General features: G+C 45.6%; 1 protein-coding gene across 1 annotated transcript in view; it reads right to left on the reverse strand.

Moving 5' to 3' along the window:
- Window positions 1–24851, reverse strand: part of LOC147750963 (uncharacterized) — a 199901-nt gene that overhangs the window by 153954 nt on the left and 21096 nt on the right. The window lies entirely within an intron of this gene.

Below are 24851 nucleotides of genomic sequence, written 5' to 3' on the forward strand. Positions count from 1 at the left end.
TTGTTATAAACTCCACAGCACCATAATGGCTACACTGAAGACTGAGAAGTTTGGTATCAAACTTCCTAGCACATTAAACCCACACTGATGCCAGCGTGGGATTTAATGTAAAATGCACGACAGAGGGCATCTTAGAGATGCCCCCTGAAACTCGACCAACTCCCAGTGACCTGGCTGAGTGGCTGCCGAGGCTGTCACCCCCAGACATGTTTCTGGATCCCTGGGTTGAGAGCTTGCCGCTCTGGGGAGCCTGAAACAATGCACATCCTGGGACGAGGTGACAAGCCTCCTCCCCCAGGATGGGCAGGGTTCACGAAGGAGAAGCTTCAAAGGCATACCGCCTTTGTGAGCCTCTCCAGACCACTTGCTGTACTCAGCAATTGGTCCGCACGGCTTCTACACCCCACTTTGGGCAGGAAACCATGCGGGAAAAACAAAGTGAGGAAGAGAGGTGTGCCCACCTCTGCCAACTCCACCCCTTGGGTGGGGGAGGCGAGGTAAAGCACAACCTTGAATCCCTGCCATCTTGAGGATGGGGGGACCCAGCCAACCAGGGACAGCCTCCTGCCCCCCTCCCACTGGAGAATGGCAGAATAGGGGGTGTACCCACCCCAGGTAAGGGACCCAATGGTCCCTGACCTTTACCTACCTGTAACCCCCTAAATTTAGTATTTAGGGGCACCCTGAACCTTCCTTCCTCAGATCCAGGAACAACAAGAAAAGAAAAAGTACGAGAAGCTGTGCAGAGCTAACAAGAGGACGACGCCTATTGATTTGACCCCAGCCCTATAGGCCGGTCTCTCCTCGAACCTGCTCCTGCGAAATCCTGGCCTGTCTAGTGGCCAGCAACCTCACAAACCCCGGAGGACCTGCATTCACTTCCCAAGCTGTTTCTCCCGTGAACACCGGACGTGTTTGAACTGCAGCTTCTGGTGCCAACCAGGAACCACGTATCCAGCACACTCTGCACCCGCCGAGCCCGGTCGTGTTGGAGTGAGAAAACACCATGAGGAGGCCTCCACGGTTATCTTGACCCAAGATCCGGCGACCCCTGGCCTGCCTCAAGCCTCAAGAAGACCTCAATTCAGAGGTCCCCCCCTACCGCGACCAGAGCGGGTAAGAAGAACCGACGTTCAAAGGCACCCCTGCACCCGACGCCCCACGGCCCTCTGTGCCCAACCCAGCGGTGCCTAACTATCCCTTTAAATTCTAACTTACCCCTCAAAATGGTGGTCAATCCAGGAAGATCCTCATCCCCGGGCCTGCAGTGTTTCTTTGTCCTGGAGAATTCCCATTGAAATCAACAGAGGACCCGTCCTCAGAACAGCACCCTGCACTCGGCTGCCTTAGCGCTGCTGAGGGTGCCGCTTTGGCGCTAACTTGGTCCCCAACGTGCCCTGAGCCTAACCCTAGGACTGAATCCAGGATCCAGTCCAGTCCTGTGTTAGCAAAAATTATCTTAAAAGTAATTAACTGCATTTTACTTAAAAAAAGCCCATTCAATTGAATGTACTATACCTGCAATGTGTTGCAAACTGCTTTCTTAAAACTGTATTCAAAATCAGTACAAGTTACACTACTATTTTGAACTGTGTTCATACAAGTAATTTACTACTGAGAAGTATTTTTATGCTTACCTGCACCAGGCTTGCTTGGTTCTAGAAATAAATCAACAGTATATTTTTTTATACAAAACAATTGGCCTAGACTTCAGTTCTTGAGTGTGTGAGACCATTTGCTGACTGAGTGTGTACATCTAATGCTTTACACTGTCCTCTGATACTGCCTTACTGCTCGACCAAGCTACCACTTTAGAGAGTTAGATTCTATCTAACTTTAGCCTCTGCTAAACCTTTGGAGACCCTTGGACTCTATACACACTGTACCTTACTTTAGTGCAGTATATATAGAGACAGTTTCTTACATTGATGAAACCATTGTTGGACCCCTATCAGTTCCCCAACAACCCATGCATGTATCCTTATAACCACATAGTACAAATTACACCACTATCATCCTGGCCTCTGCATTCCTCACAAAACACCAAAGTCTGCACCATCACCACACAGGTCAATGCTGTTCCTTGGCTCCTTTCAAGATCTACGGCTCCCTGCAATTAAACAGCACTGCTCCCTGTGACATCCACAGCCGATTCCTTGGCTGCGCCGTCAATACAAACCCAGATGCCTTGGCTGGACCCTTCAAAACACTCTATTAACACAACCTACAACAAGGTTCAACGTTCCATAGAGCTGCACGCACCTTACTCCACAACTCCCTGAGAATTTAACTGATGCTCTAGGTGCAATCCACACCCATCATTATATCCATAGAGCCCCTAGAATTGTCACACCTTCCTAGAAGCCATATGTTTTCTACAAGTCTCCATCAGCCAAAAGCCCTCTAGAGTTCTCTTCATTGTCTATCCAGAGCACGCCATCAGCGGTGGGATACAAACTTGCATTTGTTGGACTACTTGGTTACCATCTGATCACACAACAGAACTCTTTTAAATTGCATTTAGAATTCTGATTTTTTTAAATTGCCATATTTTTCAAACTACTAAAAGTCTTGTCAGGGCCTTGCTCAAGTCCCTTTAGAATTTAAAAATTCACTATAGTCAAGGGTAGAGGGGTTAGAACTTTTTGTTAGAATGTCTCAAAAGAACCCAGTTACTAGTGACAATAATACTAACATGGAGCACCTGGTTGAGGAGCTCGACCTCACCCCTTATCTACACTTGTCTTTAAAGGAGTTAAGGTCCTCATGTAAACTTAAAAATCTACCAATGGGCCTGCATCCAACCAAACAAGGGCTCCAGGAGCTCCAGGCTGAGTATGTGAAGGACCACTCCTCTGAACATGGTGATGACCAGTCAGATGAGGAAAGGGAGGTGGATCTGGGGTAAAGTGACCCCCTCCAATCATCCCTAGGGAGGAAAGGTCCCCCATACCCTTGACTCCAATCATCAACACCTGGAGACCTAGAGGCCACACGGGTGGCTTAGGCTTCAGTGAAGACATTGGGGACAACCCCAATGAGGAGGACAACTTTTTGGCAAGGCTGGCCAAAAGATTAGAACTAGAGTCCAGCCTCCTGGCTCTGGAAAAGGAAAGGAAAGAGATGGATTTAGCACCCATCAATGGTGGCAGCAATACCAATAATAAGGATAAAGAGCAATCTTATGATCCTAAAATCCCCAAAGGGATTGTCCCTAAATTTGAGAAGGGTGATGACATCACCAAATGGTTCACAGCCTTTGAGCGGGCGTGTGACATGAGAAAGGTGAAGAAACCTCTCTGGGGGCACTCCTGTGGGAACTGTTCTCTGGTAACTGCAGAGACAGGCTTCTGACCCTCTCTGGGCCAGATGCAGGGTCCGATGACCTCATGAAGAAGACTCGGATTGAGGGATTTGGACTCACCACTGAGGAGTATGGAATTAGATTCAAGGGGGCTCACAAAACCCAGAACCAGTCCTGGATTGATGCTGTAGACTACTCAGCAAAGACACTGGATGGTTGGTTAACTGGACAAAATGTGCATAACTTTGCTGGACTTTACAATTTGTTTATGAAGGAACATATACTAAGTAATTGCACAAATGAAAAGTTACATCAGCATTTGGTAGGCCTAGGTCTAATGTCTCCCCAAGAATTGGGCAAGAAGGCAGACTACTGGGTCAAGACTAGGGTGACAAGGACAACCACTGGGGGTGACCAGAAGAAGGTGGTTACAAAACCTCCCCAGGGGAAAGGTGGTGAGAATCCTCAAGATAAAAAGTCTAAGTCTTCCAAAGGGCCCCAAAAACCTGTACAGGGGGCTGGGTCCCAAACTACTCCCTAGTGCCTCAGCGCTATAGGGGGAAGAACTTTGATCCTGCAGAGGCCTATTGTAACAACAACACAACTGTAAGAAGTTGGGACATTTAACTGTAGACAAGTCTTGCCCTCACAACAAGGACCCTAGTTCAACATGTACAGCTACTTCTGGGGTAGCAAGTCTACAGATGGGATCAGCAGGGTGCCCAGAGCAAATCAGGATGCACGCTGAAGTAGTTCTAGTTTCAGAGGGCGAAGTTGAGTTTGCCACTGTAGTTGTGTGGCCACCCAACTTAAAGAAATACTTACAGTGCCCTTGGATCAATGGAACTAGGATAGAAGCTCGGAGGTATACAGGTGCCAGTGTCACTAAGGTGAGAGACACACTGGTTTCCCCTGAACAAAATTTGATTGGGCGTACTTACCCAGTAACCAATGCGGACAGTGTTACCACTAATCATCCAATGGCTATGGTGACATTAGACTGGGGGGAGGGATGCTGGCCTGAAACAGGTAGGGGTCTTTCCAAAGCTACCAGCATGTCTGCTTGGCAATGACCTGGAAGCCTCATCCTGGGCTGAAGTTGAATTAAAACCACATGCAGTCATGCTCGGTATCCTTGAATTGGTGTGTGTACAAACAAGAGCACAGAGGAAAAGGCAGGGTGAAAAAGTAGGATTGGAGCCTGAAAGTATGGCCCAACCCACCAAGTGAAAAGGTAAGACTAGGGGACAAGCTCTGCACAGAAAACAAATCAGGGGCCTTCTCCTCAGGGAGAGGACTTGGACACACCAGAGAGAACTGAGCCTATGGAGCTTGACCCTTACCAGGTTGAACTCTTGGGCCCAGGGGGGCCCACTAGGGAAGAGCTGTGCCAGGGTCAGCAAGACTGCCCCACTCTTGAAAGAATGAGGATGCAAGCTGTTTCAGAAGCAAAGGGAGATGTCAGTGGTACCCACAGAGCTTATTGGGAAGAGGGATTACTGTACAGTGAGGCAAGAAACCTCAATCCCGGAGCCACCAGGAGAGTGGTAGTGCCACAGAAGAACAGGGAGTTCCTCCTAACTTTAGCTCATGACATCCCTCTAGCTGGACATCTGGGCCAAATCAAAACTTGGTAAAGGCTAGTGAGCCACTTTTACTGGCCCCAGATGCACCAAACGGTGAAGGAGTTTGTCAGCTCCTGCGTTACCTGTCAGGAGAGTGGCAAGACAGGTGGCCACCAAAGGCCCTCTTGATACCACTGCCTGTGGTGGGGGTTACCTTTGAAAGAGTAGGTGTGGACATAGTGGGTCCACTTGAACCTCCCACAGCCTCAGGGAACAAATTAATTCTAGTGGTAGTGGATCTTGCTACTAGGTACCCTCCAATTCCACTTAGGACTACTACAGCTCCTGCAGTAGCAGAGTGTCTTCACCAGGGTAGTGGTTCCTAAGGAGGTGGTTTCAGACAGAGGTTCTAACTTCATGTCTGCTTACCTGCAACACATGTGGAAGGAGTGTGGAGTGCAGTACAAGTTTACTACACCATATCACCCACAAATCAATGGCCTTGTTGAGAGATTCAACAAGACATTGAAAGGCATGATCATGGGACTCCCTGAAAAGCTCAAGAGCAGATGGGATGTCCTGTTGCCATGCCTTCTTTTCGCTTACAGAGAAGTGCCACAGAAGAGAGTAGGGGTTTCCCCCTTTGGACTTCTGTTTGGTCATCCTGTGAGGGAACCACTCTGTCTTGTGAAAGAGGGTTGGGAGAGGCCTCTCCAAGAACCCAAGCAAGCCATTGAGGACTATGTGCTTGGCCTAAGGACTAGAATGGCTGAGTACATGAAAAAGGCATCTAAGAATCTTGAGGTCAGCCAGGAGCTTCAGAAGCACTGTTCTGCTCAAAAAGCTGCACTGGTTGAATTTCAACCTGGGCAACAGGTGTGGGTTTTGGAGACAGTGGCACCAAGGGCACTCCAAGACAGATGGAGTGGCCCTGACCCTATCCTAGAGAAAAAAGAGTGAGGTCACTTGACCTGGGCACAAGCAGGACACCCAAAAGGGTTGTCCATGTGAACCGCCTCAAGCTCTACAATGACAGGGCTGACATCACCATGCTGATGGTGACTGGTGAGGAACAGGAAGCAGAGAGTGAACCACTCCCTGATCTCCTCTCCTACAGCCAAAAGATGGGTCAGTAGATGGAGTTGTCTTTTCAGACACCCTCTCTGCCCAACAGCAGACTGACTGCAAGCAAGTCTTGCAACAGTATGCTAGTCTCTTTTCCATGACACATGGTCTGACAACCTGGTGTACCCATGATGTGGACAGTGGTGATAGGGTACCTGTCAAGAACAAAATCTATTGACAGTCAGACCAAGTCAAGGAAAGCATCAAAGCTGAAGTCAGCAAGATGCTGGAGTTAGGGATTATTGAACCCTCTGAGAGCCCCTGTGCCAGCCCAGTGGTTCTGGTCCCAAAACATCATCCGCAGGGTGGAAAGAGAGAAATTAGGTTGTGTGTGGACTATAGAGGGCTCAACTCTGTCACCAAGACAGATACTCACCGTATCCCAAGAGCGGATGAGTTGATAGACAAATTGGGGGCAGACAAATTTCTAAGTACCTTAGGCTTAACTGCATGGTACTGGCAGATTGGCATGGCCCCAGGAGCAAAAGAGAAAACAGCATTCTCCACACCTGATGGGTACTATCAGTTCAATGTGATGCCTTTTGGTTTAAAGAATGCCCCTGCCACCTTCCAGAGTTTGGTGAATCAAGTCCTTGCTGGATTGGAGTCATTTAGTGAAGCTTATCTTGATGATATTGCTGTCTTTAGTTCCACCTGACAGGATCACTTGATCCAACTTGGGGAGGTTTTAAAAGCCCTGCAAACTGCAGGCCTAACTATCAAGGCATCCAAATGCCAGATAGGGCAGGGCACTGTGGTGTACCTGGGCCACCTTGTTGGCGGAGGCCAGGTACAGCCCTTACAACCCAAGATCCAAGCCATCCTGGACTGGGCAGCTCCAACAACCCAGACCCAAGTCAGGGAGTTCCTTGGCTTGAATGGGCACTACAGAAGGTTTGTGAAGCGATATGGGTCCATCGTGACTCCCCTCACAGAACTCACCTCCAAGAAAATGCCCAAGAAGGTTAACTGGACAGTTAGTTCCCAAAAGGCAATTGACACCCTGAAAGAAGCAATGTGCTCAGCACCAATTCTAAAAGCTCCAGATTATGACGAGCAGTTCATAGTGCAGACTGATACCTATGAGCTAGGGATAGGAGCAGTCCTATCCCAGACCAATGATGAAGGCCAAGATGAACCTGTTGCTTTTATAAGCAGAAGGCTTCTCCCCAGGGAGCAGCGTTGGAGTGCCATTGAGAGGGAGGCCTTTGCTGTGGTTTGGTCCCTGAAGAAGTTGAGGCATATTTGTTTGGTACCCACTTACTGGTTCAAACTGACCTCTCTGGAGGCTAATGCAAATGAAAGGAGAAAATCTTAAACTACTCAGGTGGTCCATCTCCCTACAGGGAATGGACTTTGAAGTGGAACACAGACCTGGGACTGTCCATGCAGATGGACTTTCCAGGTACTCCCACTTAGACAATGAAGACTCCATAGAGCAAGGTTAGTCTCATCTTTCGTTTGGGGGGGCAGGGGGTTGTGTGAGAAAGTGCCCTCTTTCTTGCATGGTATACCCCCACTTTTTGCTGAATTGCTGATGTACTTTGACTGAGCGTGTCCTGGGCTCCTGCCAATCAGGTACCCAGGGCCTGTGTTCCTTCCCTAAAACTGCATTGAAGCCTAAACCCAATTGGCATCTCTGGTCACATGTCAGCTCCTGGTAAATGGTACCCTAGGTACCCAGGGCACTGTGACCAGAGAAGGCCCCTAAGGGCTGCAGTACATCTTGTGCCACTCTTGGAGACCCTGTGCCCTGACATACACACACTGCCTTGGCACGCAGTGTCTTAGTGCAGAACAAAACAAAGAGTCGACATGGCACACACATCCCTCTGTGCCATGACCACAAAACACTACCCTGGCATACATCAGTCACCCCTCTAGCTGGGTGCACTATGCCAGTGGTGAGGGTATAGGTGCATGAGCCCTGTACCCCTACAGTACCCAGGGACATTCCTGGGCACTGTAAGTGCAGTGCTGCCATTAGGAGTATATGGTGCTGGGAGGTTTTCATTTCGAACTCCACAGCACCATAATGGCTACACTGAAAACAGAGAAGTTTGGTATCAAACTTCTCAGCACATTAAATCCACACTGGCCAGTGTGGGATTTAATGTAAAATGCACGACAGAGGGCATCTTAGAGATGCCCCCTGAAACTCGACTAACTCCCAGTGACCTGACTGAGTGACTGCCCTAGGCTGCCACCACCAGACATGTTTCTGGACCCCTAGGTCGAATGTGTGCCGCTCACTGGGGTCTGAAACAATGCACATCCTAGGATGAGGTGTCAAGCCTCCTCCCCCAGGTTGGGCAGGGTTCACGAAGGAGAAGCTTCAAAGGCATACCGCCTTTGTGAGCCTACTCAGCAACTGGTCCCCACTGGTTCTACCCCTCAATTTGGGCAGGAGACCTGACGGGAAAAACAAAGTGAGGAAGAGAGGTGTGCCCACCTCTGCCAACTCCACCCCTAGGGTGGGGGAGGCGGGGTGAAGCACAACCTCGAATCCTCGCTTCTTGAAGATGGGGGACACAGCCAACCAGGGACAGGCTCCTACCCCCCTCCCACCGGAGAGTGGCAGGATAGTAGGTGTACCTACCCCAGGGAAGGGACCAAGTGGTCCCTGACCTTTACCTACCTGTAACGCCCCTAAATTTAGTATTTAGGGGCACCCTGAACCTTCCTTCCTCAGATGCAGCAACGACAAGAAAAGAAGGACGAGAAGCTGTGCAGAGCTAACAAGAGGACGACGCCCTCCGACTTGGCCTAAGCACTACAGGCCTGACTCCCCTCAAACCTGCTCCTGCGAAATCCCGGCATGTCCAGAGGCCAGCAACCTCACAAACCCTGGAGGACCTGCCTGCATTCACTTTCCAAGCTGTTTCTCCCGTGAACACTCGGACGTGTTTGAACTGCAGCTTCTGGTGCCAACCAGGAACCGCAAATCCAGCACACTCTGCACCTGCCGAGCTCGGCCCGTGTTTGAGTGAACAAACACCACAAGGAGGTCCCCCCAGCGATCGTGACCAGAGATCCGCCTACCCCTGACCTGCCTCAAGCCTCCAGACAACGCCTGCAGCCTCAATCCAGAGGGTCCACCCTACCACGACCAGAGTGGGTAAGAAAATCCGACGACCAAAGGTACCCCTGCACCCGACGCCCCACAGCCTTGTGTGCCCAACCCAGCGGTGCCTAACCATCCCTCTACATCCCAACTTACCCCTCAAAGTGGTGGTCACTCCTGGAAGATCGTCATCCCCGAGCCTGCACTGTTTCTTTCTCCCTGAGAATTCCCATTGAAATCAACAGGGCACCCGACCTCAGAACAGCACCCAGCACCCGGCTGCCCTAGCGCTGCTGAGGGTGCCCCTTTGTTGCTAACTTGGTCCCCAACGTGCCCTGAGCTTAACCCTAAGAGCCTTGCTCCCACAACCCTGTGGCCTGCTTGCCAGCCGCCACCAACCGGAGTCCCCTATCCTCCATTGGATAACATTGGGCCTCAACACTCTGCACCGGGCCGCCCGAGTGTAGCTGAGGGTGCAACAACAGTGCATGACTGACCCTGGGAGATCCCTGAGTCTAACCCCAGAACCGTAACTCAAAAGACTGATTACTTACCTTGAAACCGATAACTAATTTTTCCTCATAGGATAACATTGGTACTTTTTCTCCCAAAAAGTTTCTAAGTGTCGACTTTTGAAAACTGCAAATATTCCTTAAAAATCAGCCGAATAACCAAAAGGCATTTTCTCAAATGTTTTCAGGAAATGTCCCAGTGCTTAATCCAGGATCCAGCACTGAGTAAGAAAAAATAACGATAACCTAACTTACCTGCTAAGTGTTTTCCCCCCATAGGATAACATTGGTGATTCTATGTGAAAAAGTTTCAAAGTGTCAACTTTTGAAAGGCAATAATATTCCTTAAAAATCATACCTTTAACCAAAACGCATTTACTCACCTTTTTTCAGAAAATGTCCCAGGACTGAATCCAGGATCCAGTCCTGTGTTAGCAAACGTAATCTGAAAAGTAATTAACTGCATTTTACTTAAAAAGCCAATTCAATTGAATGGCCTGTACCTGCAATGTGTTTCAAACTGCTTTCTTAAAACTGTAATCAAAACCTGTACAAGTTACGCTGCTATTTTGAACTTTGTTCATACAAGTAATTTACTACTGAAAAATATTTTTATGCTTACCTGCACTAGGCTTGCTTGGTTCTAGAAATAAAACAACAGTATATTTTTTTATACAAAACAATTGGCTTAGACTTCAGTTCTTGAGTGTGTGAGACCATTTAATGACTGAGTGTGTACATCTAATGCTTTACACTGTCCTCTGATAATGCCTTACTGCTCGACCAAGCTACCACTTTCGAGAGTAAGGTTCTATCTAACCTTAGCCTCTGCCAAACCTCTGGAGACCCTTGGACTCTATACACACTGTACCTTACTTTGGTGCAGTATATATGTATTGATAAAGGTGATCATAATAAGGAGTTATCACCGAAACGCGTCGACGCAACCTAAAGCGTATAATTCAAGTCTCCAACACCATAATAGATACGCTGATTTGGTAGTGATACTACTCTGGTGATATTAGAGCGGAGAAAGAATATACAAACCTGTATCCAACAAATATATGTTGTAACTGTTCTGTCTGCTTGTAATTGTGCAGGTCGCAATTATATGTATTGTTTCAATTTTATCTTGTTTTAGTTCAGGGATTTAGTTTATTTATCCCTATTGATTGTTTTTTAATATATTCTAATAAATGAATTTTTAACTTTTCCATATTTTGTTGTATGTATTTGTTAAGTCATAAGGTACATTATTTTATACCTGTCTTTATCTGTGCCTTAAGGGAACCCTTTCTCTTACCGCAGTATATATAGAGCCAGTTTCTTACATTGATGAAACCATTGTTGGACCCCTATCAGTTCCCCAACAACTCATGCATGTATCCTTATAACCACATAGTACAAATTACACCACCATCATCCTTGCCTCTGCATTCCTCACATAACACCAAAGTCTGCACCATCACCACACAGGTCAATGCTGTTCCTTGGCTCCTTTCAAGATCTACAGCTCCCTGCAATTAAACAGCACTGCTCCCTGTGACATCCACAGCCGATTCCTTGGCTGTGCCCTCAATACAAACCCAGATGCCTTGGCTGGACCCTTCAAAACACTCTATTAACACAACCTACAACAAGGCTCAACGTTCCATAGAGCTGCACGCACCTTACTCCACAACTCCCTGAGAATTTAACTGATGCTCTAGGTGCAATCCACACCCATCATTATATCCATAGAGCCCCTAGAATTGTCTCACCTTCCTAGAAGCCATATGTCTTCTACAAGTCTCCATCAGCCAGAAGCCCTCTAGAGTTCTCTTCATTGTCTATCCAGAGCACGCCACCAGCCACAGCTTCCTGCCACATGCAGAGAAACCTAAGTTTGCCAGCTCCCTTCATTTAAGTATTCCAGTTGACAAATTAATGTTTTTCAGGAATTGTAGCCTTGATGGTGTTAATGGATTAACACACACAAACAATGGTATGACCGAGTCCTGTCATAATAGAGTTCCTACAGCTACCTGTAAAGCCTCCAGTCCTTGCCCTACATCCTCAGAGCTTCTTGCTATTCAAAGGTATCGGTCCATAAAAATGTCACAGCTTGCTATCTCTACAGTTCACTTCTCCTCCAAGGTTTCCCTGCCACCTATACTACGTGCTGCTCTCCATCACCCCTTCAACATTCCCTACTCTGCCAACAGCCCGCCTGCACCATTAACAGTTCTTTATAACCCTCAGGGGTGGGGAATTCCTATCTCTAGATGCCGAGACATCTAGATTTCTTAGGAGGGCAAGAGGTTTTAATTTGTATTTTGTCCAAAGGACAAGTAGACAGTTTTATGGTAATCCAATACACAGCTGTTCAACCCTGTAGGTCACAGCCAGTTAATAAGTTGCTCTGCGCAGTTTATTGGCTGTGAAAGGGTGCATGCAAAAGCTGGGGCCTGCACTTTAATTTCCCCAGAATAGAACAACAAAATGATAAAGCAGAGCTCCAAGTTGGAGCCAGCTCTTCCCCTGGTCCTTTTATTTTCTTCAAGCATGAGACAAACATCGAGCTTCTGCAGCTCCAGTACACTCGCAGCAATGGCATGTAAGATTCTGCCTTTTCTGCCTTTTGGCCCCTGCTCTGACTTGAACTGTATGACCCCGGTCTTGTATTCTCTGCTCCACTCCTGGGCCCCATTTTCTACTCACTTTGCTTTCCCTTTTCATGCACCCCCTCCTTTGCACTTTGCCTTTCCTGTACACCTTATGTTACACCCGGTGCTTGAACCTGCTAACCCCACCCAACCACCCTGACATCCCTGACCTGCTCCCCTTGGCCTGTTATATCTTAGATCGACGGCTTACATTAAAGCTCATTAGTTTCCCCATGGGCTTTCATGCAGACCTAAGGCCACCCCCAGTTCTGTCCTTGCACTAGACCTCTCATCTCACTTTGTGCCTGCACCAGGGGCACTGTGAACACACCACTGTAGAAACTATAGCAGCTGTGGAGTTATTTATGGGCCTCTTCAGTCTGCAGGTCCGCAGACAAAGGCCCATAATGGACTTGAAAGGGTCGGTGGGTGGGTGGGTTAGTGAGTAAAAGGGTGGATGTATAAATGCATGTATGAATAAGTGAAAGGGTGGATGTATAAATGCACAGATGAATACGTGCAAGAGTGGATGATAGATGCATAAAATAATGAGTGAAAGGGTGAATGTATAGATGCATGTATGAATAAGTGAAAAGGTGGATGTATAAACGCACAGATGAATACGTGCAAGAGTGGATTATAGATGCATAAATTAATGAGTGAAAGTGTGAATGGATAGATGCATGTATAAATAAGTGAAAGGGTGGATGTATAAATGCATGCATGCATGGATGAATATGTGCAAGAGTGGATGATAGATGCATAAATGAATGAGTGAAAGGGTGAATGGATAGATGCATAAATGAATGAATGAAAGGGTGAATGGATGGATGCATGTATGAATAAGCGAAAGGGTGGCTGTATAAATGCATGGATTAATACGTGCAAGAGTGGATGATAGATGCATACATTTATGAGTGAAAGGCTGGATGGATAGACGGATGGATGAATGAATGAGTGGAGTGTAAGGGTGGATGTTTAGAACCATGAATGAAAGAGTGAAAGGGTGGATGGATAGTTGCATGGATGAATGAGTGGATGGATAGGTGTATGTATGAATAAGTGAAAAAGTGGATGTATAGATGCATGGATGAATACGTGCAAGAGTGGATGATAGATGCATACATTAATGAGTGAAAGGGTGAATCGATGGATACATGGATGAATGAGCGAAAGGCTGGTTGGATAGATGGATGAATGATTGGAGTGAAAGGGTGAATGGATAGATGCATGGATGGATGTGTGAAAGAATGGAAGGATAAGTGCAAGGGTGAATGAAGGGACAGGGTGAGTGGATGGATAGGTTGAAAGTGGATTGATGAGTGAAAGGATGGACGGTTTATTGAAAGGGTTGATTAATGGATGAGAGAGTAGATGAATAGATGGCTGACTGGGGGATGGATGGGTGGATGGATGGATGGGTGGATGGGTGGACAGTTGAGTGTAAAGGTGAATGGCGGGATTAGTGAAAGGGTGGATGGATATAGGAGCGAAACGGAAGATGGATGGGTGAAAGGGTGGATGGAGGAGCAAAACCATAAATGGATGAAGTGAAAGGGTAGGTGGATAGATGAGTGAAAAGGAGGATGGATGGGGTGGATGGATGGATGAGTGAAAGGATGGATGGAGGGATGAGTGAAAGGGTGGATGAATAGGAGTGAAAAGGAGGATGTGCGGGGTGAAAGGATGGATGGATGAGCAAAAGGATGGATGAGTGAAAGGAAGGCGGGATGGATCAGTTGGATCGATAGGTTTGGAGATGGCAGGATAGGCTTTAGCAGCTACAGTAAAGGTGGAGCTCTTGGTGGGCCTCTTCTGTCTGCAGTTCGGCAGACAAAGACTCGTAATTAATTTGAAAGGATGAATGGATGTGCGGGTGAAAGGATGAGTGAGTAGAAGTGTGGCTGGCTAGATGGATGGATGGATGGATGGATGGATGGATGAATGGATGAGTGACCGGGATGGTTGAGTGACGGGGATGGTGAATGGACAAAGGATGTTATAATGAAGGAAAGGGTGAATGAGTGGATGGTTTACAGGGTGTAAGGATTAGAGAGCGAAAGGATGGATGAGTGTAAAGGATAAATGGGTGGATGAGTGGATGGATGGATGGATGGATGGATGGATGGATGGATGGATGGATGGATGGAAGAATGAGTGAAATGGAGGGTGGATAGATGGAGTGAAAGGGAGGGTGTATGGATGAGCGAAAGGATGGATGGATGGATGGTTGAAATGGATAGGTTTAAAGATGGATGGGTAGGTTTGGATATGGATGAGTGGATTGACTGACGGATGAACAGATGGACGAACAGATTGGTGAAAGGCTAATGGATAAAAGAATGAATGGGTGCCAATGTAAAGGTGAAATGCTAGATATCAGTGGGTGAAAGGATGAATGGATAGATTCTTAGATGGAAGAGACAAGAGAGCGATTCTGGAGAGGATTCTAATGACTTTTATTTGCTTGCTTGGTGTAATAAGAACTTTGAATCAACCTGGGGAGTATTTAAATTTTCGGGTTACTGACTTGGCCTACACTATGTTCCTTTCTCTCCCTTGGGATTATCACGTAGGCATGGTGCTGTTTGCCAGTGCATTCTTATTAGACATCTAGTATTTGGTCTCATAAAGGCCACTTTGTCATAGAAATTCCTGGCACTGAACACAACTATTTTGTAAAAGAGCAGAATGCTGTCACACACAATGAAGCCAGCTCACAGATAGGAAGAGATAGCATTTTAATAAAAACAAAAGGTCTTGGTTAACTCAAATTTAATTAGGGGCTCAAATGTTGAAGTCAAGAAAGTGCACCCATGATATATGTCTTTGTATTAATCCAGATTTATGTATTTGATGAATTCACAGTTATTTCCTTAAGTAGGCCAGGAAACCGTAGTCCTAGAAAATATTTGTGAATTGCATCTTAGCATGAGCAAATATAAATATGCCCCAGCGGACATCTGTTGAGTGTTCACTTTCTCTCCAACCACATTTTTCCCAGCCCTGGAAGAAACTTTACCTCTGCCATTGTCAGGGGTAAATTTCCGACCTTTCTCAGTATGGGAAAAGATTAGAGAAGAGCTAGTGAAAACCTCCAAAATTCAAATCCATCTATAGTATTAGCCTGACATAACCAGAGAGGCTATTATCAGAGCTCTTCTATAAAGAGATTGTAGCCATTATTTGACAGCACACTACATGGCACCAAAAAGAGAAAAGTGGATTTTATTACAGGACAAGTAGATTTATGAAGCTATTTGTCCTATAGACAAGTACATATTTCATTAAATTCCACACCCCTGAACCCTACACCCACCCCATGGCCCTGATACACGCACAGCCTCTATCTGCAACCATACCACTCACTACACCCCAAAGATCCCCAAATGGTCTCCAATGCTTTGGGATATCACATACCTACCTCTACCATTTCCAAATCTATAAACTGCCACACTATAGCTTCTTTGGCTTCTGTGTTATACTTCAAAACGTATTTTGTCTCCAAAGACGTCAACACTCTGCAGTGTGTCAAGCAAACACAACAACATCTTGGAAGCCTTGAAGCTCCCTGCAACCGCAGTGGTCTGAGACCCCATAACATTTACAGCAATCTTTTCCAAACTCAGAAGCCCTGAATTTAGCCTGGAAGGCATATAAAACAAGTTCTTAAGGCAAAGGTTCCTTCATCTGAAAAGAACTGAATAAAGCAAAGACTAAACCAAAAACATTATTTGACATGATCATTAAAAATCACTAAACCTCCCCCAACTAACTGTTCAGGGCACTTTTAAAAAGAAATTAGAACAATTTGAAAAAGCCTTGAACCAAAAAACACGAAAGATAAGAAGAAGTGACATCCTAATAATTCAGGATAGTATCTCAAGCTCAGACTTACAAGAGATGTTCAATTGATAATCTTTTGAATTTATCTAAACTGCCAGCCTAGGGAAAAAATACCCATAAAAAATGTGTGCGTCCATCATTGCAAAATGACGACACATCCCAGCCACTGTAACCAAAGACATAGCAAACAGGACCAAACTCATAAAATGATCTCTAGAAGATGAAATATTCCATGTCTGTATTAAAAAAAAAGGACAAAGTAAGCCCCATTTGAAAAGGTCCTCAGCAGACATAGAAAAACTCAGCAATTTTAAACCGGTAAACATACTTCCTTTTTAGGCAAAACACTAGAGACTGCAGTCAAAAAAAGAAATTATGCTTGAGAGAAGCGTGCAGAACTGAAACTCCAACCATTTCAGTCACTGATGACACTTTTAAGGTACTTGACAAGGGAAAGTCCTGCATCCTGATCTCTTTTAGGTCAGTGCAGCCTTTCTAACAGTCAAACAAGATACCCTATCTTACCTTCCCCTCATGCAGTACTCCAAATCTCCATTTTGGCCCGAATCTCTTCAACCTGCATTTTGAAACACTGAATGCAAAAATCAAAGATCTAGATTGAAATATACATCAATATGCTGAAGATCCTGGACTCTCAAACAGGACTCTACAATTCTGAAAAATGTTGACGAACTAACTCAAAGTTAACTATCCTAACACTTCCTAAAGTTCAACCTTGATTACACAGAATTAACCAATACCTTACCCAAACATGGATACAGGAATTAAACACATCAGGAAGAAAACCAACTTTTGTCTGAAACCCAAATCCGTGGGTGTTAATCTAGACAACTAACTCACACTACACATCAGTAACATTGCTAAAAGAGCTCAATGGAAACAGTGTCCAGTTCGCCAACTTAACTTGGTCTCATGCAGGACTTACTAAGGCTAGTTGAATCCTTAGCATTCTCCAGACTAGACTGTGGAACAGCTCCACTCACCGGATTATCGCAATCTAGCTTGATTCCCCTCAAAGTGGTAATGAGACTTATCATAAACCCAAAGAAGACAGAACACATTTCAACTAAGAGTTCGAAAGTGGCTATGTCAGACCCTTTATGGTGGGGGCCATGAGGCAAACAGGTTGGTGTTACCATGGTGGTTGATATCATCTGCAACTTGTGTCACAGGACACATCCTACTACGGTTCTGTAAACTGGGCCCAGTACAAGCCTTTCTGCACTTGAATCTCAAGGTTGCGATGGCAAAAAAGTCAGACTTCTCAGGAAGGAAGCTGTGAGCAAAAGCTCAGAATACAGCAATCAACCAACAGACACAACAAAGTATCGCCCAGTGCTTATCTTTAATAATAAGAAAGTACTTTTAATCTCACAGCACAATGCAATACTGTACAGTTCAATCAATATGACATACAGGGTGGCGGAATACTGCATGCTATATTGAGGCACAGAAATCCCTTCTCTTCTCTGCAATTGTCATTTTTTCCTACCAGAGCTAAGATTCCTGGTACTAGCATTCCCACCCTGCTGTAGGACAAGGAAGAATTAGGCTCAGCTGCAGGTAGCTCAAAAGGTTTGCACTGGTTTCAATAACCAGTTCTCTTCTACAGTATATAATGTATTGCCAAATTGCTAGAGAGTGCATTGGATTGGCCTAAGTGCCTTATTGTCTTGGGTTCACTGGCACGCTAAGCTCTGTGGTTTACCTGCAAAAATACTCTTGGCAGTTCTGGTGTGTGAAGGATGAGCTACATTATCTAGCCTTAGCAGTTTGAATTTTTCGTGGCAGCGGTCTTTTCCGATGGCATAAAAAAACAAGCATTTGCAATGCAATAGGTCTCGCATTAGGAAAGCTTGAGCTATTGGTATTGTAAGTAACACATTTTTTAATTTATGTGTTGGTTTTGACAATAGCTAAATTAATAGCTTTGTCATTTACAATGCCAATAGTTTTAACTTTCGCAAATGTGACACCTATAGCATTTGTAATGCAATATGTGTTGTATTTATATGACTTAGATGTATTGATATTACAAATAACAATGGCTTTTATTTTATTTAATAATTAATACTTAAATAAAAGCTATTATAATTTATAATATGCCAAGCTTAAACTTTTGTAAATAACTTTTGTGAAGGGTATTTTATTGTGACCAAAATCCAAGAAAAGAAGTGAAATATTAACATCTTTTCGTGACATTTGTAATAGAGCTTGAAACATTGAGAGAACATATTTGAACCAGTTGTTGTTGTTGAATGGTTGCACAGATTGATGCTGTGGTGGCGCTGAGTGATGTGGTGGCGACGAGTGATGCTGTGGTTTTCAGTGATGCTGTGGTAGCGCATAGTGATGTTGTGGTGCCCCTGAGTGATGCTGTGGTGCCCCTGAGTGATGCTGTGGTGCCCCTGAGTGATGCTGTGGTGGTGCGATAGATAGATAGAGTGAGGGCGATAGATAGATAGAGTAGGGGCGATAGATAGAGTGAGGGCAATAGATAGATAGAGTGAGGGCAATAGATAGATAGAGTGAGGGCAATAGATAGATAGAGTGAGGGCGATAGATAGATAGATAGATAGATAGATAGATAGATAGATAGATAGATAGAGGGCGATAGATAGATAGATAGAGGGCGATAGATAGATAGATAGAGGGCGATAGATAGATAGAGGGCGATAGATAGATAGATAGAGGGCGATAGATAGATAGATAGAGGGCGATAGATAGATAGATAGAGGGCGATAGATAGATAGAAAGAGGGCGATAGATAGATAGATAGATAGAGGGCGATAGATAGATAGATAGATAGAGGGCAATAGATAGAGGGCGATAGATAGATAGATAGAGGGTGATAGATAGATAGATAGAGAGCGATAGATAGATAGAGGGCGATAGATAGATAGATAGATAGATAGATAGATAGAGGGCGATAGATAGATAGATAGAGGGCGATAGATAGATAGATAGATAGATAGATAGATAGATAGATAGATAGATAGATAGATAGATAGATAGATAGATAGATAGAGGGCGATAGATAGATAGATAGAGGGCGATAGATAGATAGAAAGAGGGCGATAGATAGATAGATAGAGGGCGATAGATAGATAGATAGAGGGCAATAGATAGAGGGCGATAGATAGATAGATAGATAGATAGATAGATAGATAGATAGATAGAGGGCAATAGATAGAGGGCGATAGATAGATAGATAGAGGGTGATAGATAGATAGATAGAGGGCGATAGATAGATAGATAGAGGGCGATAGATAGATAGATAGATAGAGGGCGATAGATAGATAGATAGATAGATAGAGGGCGATAGATAGATAGATAGATAGAGGGCGATAGATAGATAGATAGAGGGTGATAGATAGATAGATAGAGGGTGATAGATAGATAGATAGATAGATAGATAGATAGATAGATAGATAGATAGATAGATAGATAGATAGATAGATAGATAGATAGATAGATAGAGGGCGATAGATAGATAGATAGAGGGCGATAGATAGATAGATAGATAGATAGATAGATAGATAGATAGATATAGATGGCGATAGATAGATAGATAGAGGGCAATAGATAGAGGGTGATAGATAGATAGATAGATAGATAGATAGATAGATAGATAGATAGATAGATAGATAGATAGATAGATAGATAGATAGATAGATAGATAGATAGAGGGCGATAGATAGATAGATAGATAGATAGAGGGCGATAGATAGATAGATAGATAGATAGATAGAGGGCGATAGATAGATAGATAGAGTGAGGGCGATAGATAGATAGATAGCAATAGATAGATAGATAGATAGATAGATAGATAGATAGATAGATAGATAGATAGATAGATAGATAGATAGATAGATAGGAGGGCGATAGATAGATAGATAGATAGAGGGCGATAGATAGATAGATAGATAGATAGAGGGCGATAGATAGATAGATAGAGGGCGATAGATAGATAGATAGAGTGAGGGCGATAGATAGATAGATATAGATAGATAGATAGATAGATAGATAGATAGATAGATAGATAGAAAGATAGAGTGAGGAGCGATAGATAGAGTGAGGGCGATAGATAGATAGAGTGAGGTAGATAGATAGATAGATAGAGTGAGGTCGATAGATAGATAGAGTGAGGGCGATATATAGATAGAGTGAGGGAGATAGATAGATAGATAGATAGAGTGAGAGCGATAGATAGATAGAGTGAGGGTGATATATAGATAGAGTGAGGGCGATAGATAGATAGAGTGAGGGCGATAGATAGATAGAGTGAGGGCGATAGATAGATAGAGTGAGGGCGACAGATAGAGTGAGGTGGGCTCGTGGTGGTGGTGGTGGACGTGGACGTGGTGGGGATGGACGTAGTGGTGGTGATTGACGTAGTGGTGGTGATGGACGTGGCGATGGACGTGGTGGTGGTGATGGACGTGGTGGTGGTGATGGTGATGGACGTGGTGGTGGTGATGGTGATGGATGCAGTGGTGCTGATGGACGTGGTGGTGGACGTGGTGGTGGACGTGGTGGTGGTGGACGTGGTGGTGGTGGACGTGGTGGTGGTGGACGTGGTGGTGGTGGACGTGGTGGTGGTGGACGTAGTGCTGGTGGTGGTGGACGTAGTGGTGGGGGTGGACGTGGTGGTGGTAAATAATTAAATGAATAGGAGATGTATACAAAGAATGTTGCAAACTGGATTTCTGTACTTTTTTTTTTAAGTGCCTGGATCTGGGTTTTACAATGTACTTTTTGCAACAAGATTCTCATAAATTACTAGAGTGCATAAAAACCCAATTTTCCCCCATCTTAAAAAAACGAGATTTTTTTCAACATATTTCGAGTACAAAAGTTCAACCATAAAACAAAAACCTAAGTTGCGTTCTGTTCTTTGAGATCTAACCATATTGTGCCTTCCAAAAGGATTCTGCTAGCAGGATGGCTCAGTGTGTTAAATGAAATGCTCACTGCTGAGCAGTGAAGCCATCCCTAAACATATTTTTGATTCTTGACTGCGAGCCTATGAAAGGGGAGGCGAAGTGAGGAACATGGGGAGTGAAAGATATCAGTGGAGAAAATATTATATTGCATTGTAATTGCAATTATATAGCGCTTACTACCCCTGACGTCGAAGTGCTTTTTCGGCGGGTAGCACACTACTCCGGGACCCATAGAGGATTAAATGTTGAATTAGTATAGTGAAACATGCAAGTACATTTTGAGTGGTGGATAGGTTAGTCAGTTATTTGGATTTGGAATAATAGCAAAAGGCTAGAGGAGGACAAAGGTTTGTCTTTATTTATCACTTGTTGACGCACGCTATTCAGGAAGCCTATAAAGGAGTAGTGGTGAATTAATATGGTGAAATATGAGGTAATTTCAGTAGTGGATATTAGTCTGTAACTTGTAGTGAGAAGGATAGCGGAGGGATAAAAGGGGAAGAAAGATTTGCATTCATATAGCACTTGTTACCCCTGATGGGTATTGAAGCGCTTTTCTGGCGAGTAGCACGCCACTCCGGAACCCATAAAGGATTAGTGTTGAAAATGAGTATAGTATAAATATGAAGTAATTTGAGTAGTAGATATGTTATTCAGTTATTTGGGCAGTATATTAGTATAGTTGAATATGGAATTTGATAAGTGAACATGTTAGTCTGTTAATTTTGATTGAAAAGGATAGTGGAGGGACAAAAGAGTGATGGATTTTTTTTTTAGGTCTTAGCAGTAGGAAGAGGCCTTTGGAGGAGTAAAAAGGAGTTTTGGAGGGAAGGAGTCAGAGGGGAGAGTTTAGAAAGGTTTGTTTTAGGGGATCGGTGTAGTAAAAAGAGGTGTCACATGATGCAAGAAGGGGTAGAGCAGGAGAGAGTCTAGAAAGGGTTATTTTGGCAATCATAGTAGTGGTATGGAGTTTGGGATAAATGAGAGAATGGATGTAGAGGATATATGTATAGGATGAGAGATAGGGTAGTGCATTAGAAGGAGTAGTAGAAAGAAGTTTGAGATGAGTCAGAAAGTTGAGCTAGAAGATATATTGAGCGAAGTATGTTAATGTTAATGTTAAGGGGTGCTTTTATAGCGCACGGCTACTCAAAGGAGTGTCCCGGCGCTGGAGGAGCCTCACAGGTCCAGGGTGGAGAAAAGGGGCGAGCGATAGAGCGTAGCTCAGAGGGGTCGGTTTATTGCATGAAAAGCAGGGTCTTCAGATCTTTCCTGAATGCCAGCAGATTGGAGCTAGATCTGAGAGATAGAGGAAGAGCGTTCCAGAGCCGGGGGCAAGATGTTTGAAAGAGCGCCCCCCACAACGAGCACGTCGGATCCCAGGAGTGACTGCCTGGCCAGGGTCGAGGAGCGCAGGGATCTAGAAGGAAGATAGAATCTGATCCATTTCTGGAGATAGCGGGCACCTGTACCATGAAGGGCTTTGAAGGCGATGGTCAGGGCCTTGAAAGTGATCCGCTTCTTAATGGGCAGCCAGTGAAGGGTTCTAAGGAGTTCACTGGCCCTGGCTCTCCTAGTGAGGCCAAAATTGGCCGGGCCGCAGAGTTTTGCACAACCTGGAGACGCGCAAGGAGGTAGTCCGGAAGACCTAGGTACAGAACGTTGGAGTAATCCAGGCGCGAGCCAATCAAGGCCTGCACCGTGGTCTTTCTGTGCTCTAGGGATAAGAGCGGCAAGAACTTCCTCAGCATCTTCAGGATCGCAAAACATCTGCCGACCAGGCCCGACTCCTGGGCCCTGAAAGAGAGTCTGTTGTCAACCTGGATGCCCAGATTTTTAGCAGCCCCTGAATCGCTGGCAGGAGGGAACATGGCGGCAGGCCACCGCTCTTTCCATCTGGGGTCTGCGGGGCAACCGAAGAAAAGCACTTTGGACTTGTCGGAGTTGCACTTGAGGCTGTTACGACTGAACCAGTCAAACACAGCCCCCAGCAGCCCCGAATAGACGCCTCATCGAAGTCGTGACCCCTGTCGCAGGTGAACAGGAGTTGAGTGTCGTCCGCGTACGACACGATCTGGGCCCCAAAATCCTCCGCTAGTGCCGCCAGAGGGGTCATATAAATGTTAAAGAGCGAAGGGCTCAAAATTGAGCCCTGCGGAACTCCGACCTCCAGAGGCGGCATCGCGGCAGAAAAAGGTGGGGCCCAGATGGTTTGCTGGCGGTTGGAGAGGAATGACCTAAACCATCTGAACACCGTCCCCCTTAGACCCACCTCCCAGAGTCTAGAAAGGAGGCGGTCGTGGGGGACGGTGTCGAAGGCTGCGGACAGGTCAAGCATCACCAGCATAGCTTTTCCTCCCCTGTCCAAGGTTTCTTTAATGGCTTCGGTGACCTCGAGCAAAGCTGTTTCAGTGCTCAGATTAGAGCGGAAACCAGACTGTGATTTGTGTAATAAATCATTTGTCTCTAGAAAGTGGGATAGGGTAGAATGAACGTGTTTCTCAACCACTTTCGCAAGTGCTGGCAAAAGGGAGATTGGTCTGTAGTTGGCACGGGTTTCGGGGTTCAAGTTGGCTTTCTTAAGCAGTGGCAGAATGAGTGCCTGTTTCCAAGGCTGGGGGACTTCACCCGTGTTGAGCGAGAGGTTGAGTATCAGGTTAATGAGGTGGTTAAGGGTGGGGGCCATTTGCGCAAGGAATTTAGCAGGACACGGGTCGAGCGGTGAGCCAGATTTCAGTTTAGAGAGGAGATCTAGAGAGGACTGTAAGGACAGTGAAGGAAAATTCCAGAGGGACGGGCCCGCCGAGGTCGGGCATGGATCGAGAGACCATGAAATGGGAGTGTTACTCGTATTAGAGGTCCCAAAGAAGGTCTGGATAGCCAGAATTTTGCTGGCAAAAAAGTTAGCAAGTTTGGAGATCCCTGACTCCGAATGCGAGGTTTTGGGAGTAGACCACGCAGGGGAGATAAAATCCTTGACTATCCTGAAAATTTCTTTACAGGAATTAGAAGCGTCATCTATTCTGCTGGCCAGATAGGACTTTTTGCCAGTGGTGATATCGCGATGATAGTCTCTAATCATTGCCCTGTAGGTTTCCTTAGAGCTGGCGTCATAGTGCTTGCGCCATTCCCTTTCGGCTTTTTTACATTGCCGTCGTTTGTCGGCAAGTGCCGGGGAGAACCAAGGGGCAGTAGATTTCACCGGAAATGCCCTAGGAGGTAGGGGGGGGGGCTAGGTCGGCAAGATGCTGGGTCAGCCAACCCTGCAAGAGCTCAAGGTCCGTTTCCAGAGAGCCTGATAGCAGGCATGGGTGGGTCTCTAAAGCCTTCGTCAGCATAGCTGGGGAGACCCGATGGAAAGCTCTGGAGGGAAGCGCTTCACGCCACTGTCCGCTATCTACGCTCTTCTTTTTAAGAGGGATCTCAAAATCCGCTAAGAAGTGGTCGGACCACAGGACAGGAGCGAGGGAGGTCAGGACTACCGGGACAGTGGAGAAGATTTGGTCTAGTGTATGTCCTTTACAGTGTGTAAGGGACCGAAGGTACGGGGTAAGCCCTAAGGATGAAATGATATCATTGAGCTTGATACTGTCAGGGTCATCCACCTTGTCCATGTGAATATTAAAATCGCAAAGGAGCAAACAGTGGTTGGACCTGAGGCATAGTGTGGAAATCACGGAGTGGAGTTCTTCAAAAAAAGTGCCCATTGGGCCAGGGGGCCTATAGACCAGCAACCCTATGCATGATTGCTGAGGTGATAGGGAGAGGGAAAAGGCAAGAACTTCACACCCAGTGATGTTATCCAAGGGAAGAATAGAGCATG

This window comes from Lissotriton vulgaris, chromosome 1_1 (genome assembly GCF_964263255.1).
Source record: "Lissotriton vulgaris chromosome 1_1, aLisVul1.2, whole genome shotgun sequence".
In the NCBI taxonomy this organism is placed as follows: domain Eukaryota; kingdom Metazoa; phylum Chordata; class Amphibia; order Caudata; family Salamandridae; genus Lissotriton; species Lissotriton vulgaris.